We start from the raw sequence: 7,129 nt of genomic DNA, 5'->3' as shown, positions 1-7,129 counted from the left end.
ACATATCGTCTATAGCATCACCCTGAATGGAGCCAGGCTGATTTTTGATTATCCAGAAAGAATTAAGGTTTGTGAACTAATCGTCCCTACCAATCTTGCAATCATCCATGATGATATGATCGAGAAATCAAACCTTAATTGCTTACCTTAATTACCAGATTAATTTATGCATAATTGTAATACATTTTCTTGGATGTTGTTTAAAAATAAAAGATACCTAAATAGATCTGGCAGTTGATTCTTTCTAATTTGAGCCTATTATCTCGGTTGATGCTAATATCATATGATATAATTTGTTTAACTGCAGCTGCCTTAATAAGGATGCCCTAATTAGGGTTTCTATTTTTAACTGATCGTCCTGACCAATTTTTGGATTGTCCTAGATGATGTGATCAAAAAATAGAAAAACTCTAAAATAGTTAAAAACTTTGCCACAAATGTGCGTGTTCAAGGTTAATTAGCATCAGGACCCACATTATTACAATGAACTTAGGAAAAGGTCAAAGAAACTTGTTGTGGATTACAAACTGACTCAGTCCTAATCTACCCAATCTTGAGCTGGTTTAATTTGCAATTTGATCTTGTGGACCTGAAACGTTAGTATGCAAGACAGTCGTAGAAAAATAGAAGAGTTTGCTATCATTAAAATTCTATTTCTTAAAATTAGATTCGTAATAATCTCCCACTTTTTGATGATAACAAATAATAAAAAATAATTAAAACACAAACAAATGTAAAACAGTACGATGAAATAACTTCAAACACCACTCCTTTTGATATCACAAAAAGGAGGAGGAAAAAATAGAAAAGAAAAGCAAAATAGAAGACAAAAAAAGAAGAACAAAAGCAAAGTTTTTTTTGATCAAAGCATGAATATGATAAAGTCTCTAGATGATTGAATAAAAAATTTGTAAGAATAATGAGTTAACATCGTCAAAATCCGAAAAATGGTAGAATAATCGATCCTGTTAGCCCTTGCTCAAACTTCTCTCAGGGCAAAATCATCTTTTGAAAATAAAAGACCTAACTCAGAAAAACTAATTGGATAAGAAAAAGAGATATGTTCAAAACTTAGTTTTAGAAAAATTATCTTGTAGAATATTATACCAAAGTAATTTATCACAATTACGAAATTCAAAATCAAGCCTTTGAAAATATCAAGTGACACATGAATTCTTCTAAGATTTAAAGGTTTGAAAGAGAAAAAAAGCTTACTTTTGGTGGGCTCATTTTATGCCTCTTATCAATTGATTGGTGCACTTTGCACATCTTTTGATTTTTGATACACTTTGTGTATCTTCCTCAATTTGACGTCATTTCGCATCTTTTGATTTTGAATCATTGGCCATCATTTTTTGAAGCTAGATCCCATTTCAAAACTCTTAAATACTCTTAGTTGTGAGTATATCTTCCAGATAGTAGAGAAGAAAAACTCACTCTCAATATAAGGAAGAATAAACCACAAAATAGAACCAAAATCATATGATAAATGCAACGACAAGATTATAAAAAAATTTGAAAGTAATATAATGACTTTAAATATTATAAAGATAAGATATATTACTATAGAAAGATAGAAAGATCTCAATCGCAAAGCCTAGTTGTTAATTTGAGATAGCCTTTTATTTAGAAAAGAAAATTATATCACTAAAAGAGGTTAGAGGAAGGAAACAGTCAACGATGCTTCTCCCTTTAACTGATTTAGAGATGTAAAAATACTGACTATAAATTTTTGAAAACAAAAATAAGGCATAAAATATCATTTCAACCGTGGTTACAAAGTAAAAAAAAAACTAAAATGACAGAGATAAAACACGAAGAACAAAAATAAGTAGAAAGTGAAACAACCAAGTCTGAAATACCAAAAGAGTATAAAAACAACAACAAATAAAAAAGAAAGAAAAGAAAATAACAGCAAGAAATAAAGCAGAAAACATGCAAATCAGAGTTTATTAAGTAGTAAGATTGTGCAATTAAGAGTTGTAAGTCTCTGCTGTCCAAGTACCACATGCTCTCATGAGACCTTTTGTGAGACCAAGCCTACAAAATTATCAAACATTAGATTTAGGAACCCAAATATGTTTGGGTCCCTTCTTATAGAAAGAAGACTGCAACGTATATGTGTTATGCTGTGAATCATGTAATTTAGGTCTCCACACCCAATGCGTACTATGATGAATAATGCAAGTATGTGAAATGTGCCCTAGCATGCCATAAGAAAAATATCTAGCATCGGGAAAAGGATTCACTAATTTGTTCGGGTTATAATGCCTCTTTCTAGGTTTTGGCTTTGGGTCAAGTGTGGGTGTGTTCCTATTTTTCTTAAGTATATTCAATTTAGCTTTAAACCAAAAGTTAGCACTTTCTAAAAAAGTATTATCAACATTCAAATAGTGCTCCCTATGCTTATATTCATTAATATATGTTTTAAAATCAATTTCAAGTGAGGTATATGATTATTTTAATGAATCATGCTCAAAACCAACTCAAAATGCTTTTTATTCAATTCATCAAACTCATCAAGTAATGACATGTGATTGATATCAATTTGGGAGTGATATTTTAATAAAATTTCATGATCTTTTTATAAAATTCTAAACTCCAATTTCAGACTAGCATTAGTTTTCTTAAGTTTCTTATATGATGCATTAATGTTCTCACAAACTTTAAGTAATTGATCATAGGTTGGTTCTCATACATCTTCTTAGTCAGACTGACCAAGGTGATCACCAGCTATTAAGCACAAGTTTATTATCTCCTCCTCAGCTTCAGTCTCAGAGGAGTTTGATGTAGAATCCGCCCAAAACGTCTTTTAGAACTACTTCTTGTGCTTCCTGTAATTGGGTTTCTCCTCACCCTTCTCCTTGCTTGAATGATCCTTAAGTGTAGGAAAATAAACTTTGACATGTCCAGGCTTCCTGCATTCAAAGCAAACAACATCAGAAGAACTTTTATAATTTTTTCTATCCATACCTTTGTTCCATTTATGATGGTATTTGTGATTCTTCCTTAGAAAGCTTTTGAATTGCCTAGTGATTAAGGCAACATCATCGCTTTTAGACCTGAAAGAATCACTGTTCGTGTTGTTATCCTTTAGCACCATAGTTTTCTCCTTCTTTTGCTCACTTGAATAAAGTTGTCTTTGGTTCACTCCTTGCTCGTAAGCAATGAGTGATCCAAATAAGTTATCAATAAAATAAACATTCAAATCCTTGGATTAAGTAATTACAATAATCTTAGCATGAAAATAAGAAGGAAAGAATCTCAAAATTTTATTCACTCTTTCATAGTTAGTTAGCTCTCTTTCTAAAGTATGCAATGAGGTGACAATTTGAGTAAACCTAGTATACATATTAGAAATCGATTCAATAGGTTTCATACAAAAAAGTTCGTTGTCATACAACAAAATATTCAACTTAGATTGCTTAACTTCAATGGTTTCTTCATAAATAATATACAATCTATCCCAAATTTCTTTACCTGTAGCACAAGTTGAAACATGTATATAATCTTCTGATTTCAAAGCACAAAAAAAAGTTCAAGCATTTTGCATTCAATTGAGCTAAATCCCTATCATCAAGAGTTCATTTAGTAAAAGGAAGTACAATATTAATGCCATTAGTTTTATGAGACGAAGGTGAATAACCATCCTTAACAAGCATCCACATGCGATAGCTAATCGATTGTAAAAATGTAAATATGCTAGTTTTCTAAATATCAAAAGAAATATTGTCAAATAAAGGTGGTCAGGTTATAAAATAACCTTCATCAGTATAACGATTATCAAAGTTATCTATTGATCGAAATTCAAAAGTTTTCAAAAACTCATTTTTATGAATCCCACTCCGATACCACTTGAAAGTTCGACAGGGATGTTAATCCCTTATGAACTAATCCCAAGGCTAACCAAGAGAGGGGGGGGGGGGGGGGATTGGGAGTATAAAAAATTTTTTAAGCAGAAAAAAAATAAAAATGTTTTAAAAGAATCATAAACACAACAAAACAATCACCAAAGAAATCAAAGTGCAGAAATTAAATGTGGAAGTATAATAAGAAAGAACACACCAGAGTTTATAGTGGTTCAGTCAACTTGACCTATGTCCACTCCCCAAAGCCTCTCCTCCGAGTATTGCACTAAACACATTATCTCTCCTTTTGCCCCCCATAGTAAGGCAGGGAAGCCCATATAAAAACTCCTTTCCACCACCCTGGTGATGCAGAGAACCTAACTCCTTTTGCTTCCTCCTAAAGCAGGTAGAGAACCCAATTCTTTTTGCTTCCTCTAGAAGCAAGAGAACCCAACTCCTTTTGCCTCCTCTAGAAGCAGGCAGAGAACCTCAATCAATTATTAAAGTAGACCTCTCTAGAACCCCAAGGAACCAGGGATGATTGGAGAAGATGATGTGGATGCTTGCTTGGAGCAACCTTTGTGAAAACCCTCAAAAACTCCCCCTTATAATATCCTCTCTCTCTCTCTCTCTCTCTCTCTCTCTCTTTATCTCTTACTCTCCCTCTCCTCTTGGCTCTCTCAGGTCAGGACAACAATAAAAGGTCTCCACTTGAGAAAATAAGAAATCTTTTTAAACAAGGGATCCAAATTAGCTTTAATTAGCAACTAATCATCAAATATCATCTAGGATGATAATACTATCATCTTGTACAATTAGTTAAACTTGACAAATAACATTCAGACAATCGCCCTGGATGGATGTCTAGATAATTATCTAGATGATAGAAAAATAACTAGATCGTTCGGGGCTATTAATATAAAATGATGAATATTGTCCAAAACATCGCCCTGAATGGATGTCTGGATGATGTAAAAATAACTTAATCATCCAGGCTGATCTCACAATCATCCCAGATGATTAGTTTGATTTAGTATATATCATCTAGAGCATCTCCTTGAATGGAGCCAGGCTAATTTTTGATCATCCAGAAAGAATTAAGGTTTGTGAACTGATCACCCCGACCAATCCTGTAATTGTCCAGGACGATATGATTGAGAAATCAAACCTTAATTATCAGATAAATTTAGGCATAATTATACTGCATCGTATAGGACGATATCCTGGACAATGTCCAAAAATAAAAGATACCTAAATAGATATGGTGGATGATTCTATCTGATTTGAGCCTATTATCCCGGCTGATTCTAATATCATCCAGGACGATTCGCTTAATTGTGGTTGCCTTAACCAGGATGCCCTAATTAGTTTAATTGATCATCTAGGCCAATTTTTTGATCATCCCGGATGATGTGATCATAAATAGAAAAACTCTAAAATAGTCAAGAAGTTTCCCCTAAATCTGTGTGTGCAAGGTTACTTAGCATCAGGACCCATATTACTACAATGAACTCAAGAAAAGGTAAAAGACACTTATTTTACATTACAAACTTACTCAATCCTAATCTACACAAACTTGAGCTGGTTCAATTTGCAATTTGATATTGTCGACCTCAATTGTTAGTAGGCAAGACAGTCATAGAAAAACATAAGTGTTTGAAATAATCAAAATTCTATATTCTAAAATTAGATTCGCAACACTTACAACTGAGTCTTTAAAGATTTAGAAAGAAAGCAAATTACAAAAATGAAAAGAGGCATTAAATGAGTCTAAAATAAAAAGATGTGCAATGTACGCCAAAATTTAAAAAGTATAAAGTGTATAAAAAATCCAAAGAAGCATAAAGTGCGCCAAAATTAAAAAGGGGCACAAAATGAGGAAAAATTAAATTCACTTACCTTTATTATAAATTTTAAATCTTAAAAAACACATGGTCAATTAAAAATTTTCAATTCCTAACTTTGAGAATCATTATTCATTTTTCATCTTTATGCACCGATATTCTATTAAATATATTTCATGCAAGAAGATGAAAAAAAATTAAATTTCTCTCTATAATTATTCCTTGAATTATATTTTTGTGAATTTCACTTCTTACTTAAGCTTGAGCTGGGTTAGGTGCTGTTAATTCATTTCTTACTAAAGTTTTTGTTTAAGGGGGTCATTTTCTTATTCCAAGAATGTTTACTGAAATTAATTGATTCTTCCCGTGTGTGTTCTTTTAATATGATTTTTGTGTGTTCTTGTTTTGTAATTATTTTATGAATGCTTGCATTATGCAAATTTTCCTCCTTTATTTTTTTATTTCTTTGAGGGGAAACCCACAGTGGGGCCTACGTGTTAATAGAAAATGACAATTATGAAGTCCTTTTTTGGCACCTTTAGCTTACTACTGCTCATAAGAGCTACAAAACAAGTCAAAATAAAACCTAAAAGTTGATGATCCTTATTATTAAACAATACAAAATCTCCTAATAACATTCTAGTCGTAAGGAGTCCGCACCCAAAAAAGAAAGATCACAAAATAACCATTCATCATAATCTTCTTATAAAAAATTGTGTGCTTGCCCACAAGATAAAAAATCCCTTTATCCTACAAAAAGTAATTACTGCAAAAAAAAAAGTATCCAAAACCAAGTTGATAACGAAAAACTGTTTAATCAGTCCATCCATAAGCAATAAGAGAACTACAAGTTGCATGATCTACAAAAGGAAATAACCAAATAAATTTCCACCAATAAAGACAAATAAGATAAATATTCATACTAGTAAGTGCGTGCCCTACTAAAGGGATAGAAAAAACATAGAAAAGAAAAGGAAGGGCCATCCAAAGGAAAAAAAACCCAAAGAGCCATATAACTAAACTCCAGACTATGCAAAGTCAAATAGTAATCTTTAATATGCAAATGGAATGGATTCATATACAAGCATATATTAACAATGAAATAACCAAAACCATAAATATTGCCATTCCACCCTTGAAGCAACTATCTATCAAAACAACCAAAAATAAATTTAAGGCCATCCAACACAACCAAAAATTGAGCTATGATGCTACCAGAATGCATCTGGTAAGTAGATGGAGAAACCAAGTAGCAAACAAAGCTGCCACTATCAAACTGACTTGACCACTCATGGCTTCTAATAAAAAAAGGGCCATAGGTATGAGTATAACGTAAAAGAAAGCTCTCAAACTGAATAAAGCAATGACATAAGTTATCAAGTTTTAAAAAATAATAATGGTATCAATTAGAAGAACACATCAACACCTCATGCATTT

Source organism: Dendrobium catenatum, unplaced genomic scaffold (assembly GCF_001605985.2).
Source record: "Dendrobium catenatum unplaced genomic scaffold, ASM160598v2 fragScaff_scaffold_892, whole genome shotgun sequence".
NCBI classification, from domain to species: domain Eukaryota; kingdom Viridiplantae; phylum Streptophyta; class Magnoliopsida; order Asparagales; family Orchidaceae; genus Dendrobium; species Dendrobium catenatum.
The sequence above is the reverse complement of the archived record's forward strand: the minus strand, read 5'-3'. Positions refer to the sequence as shown.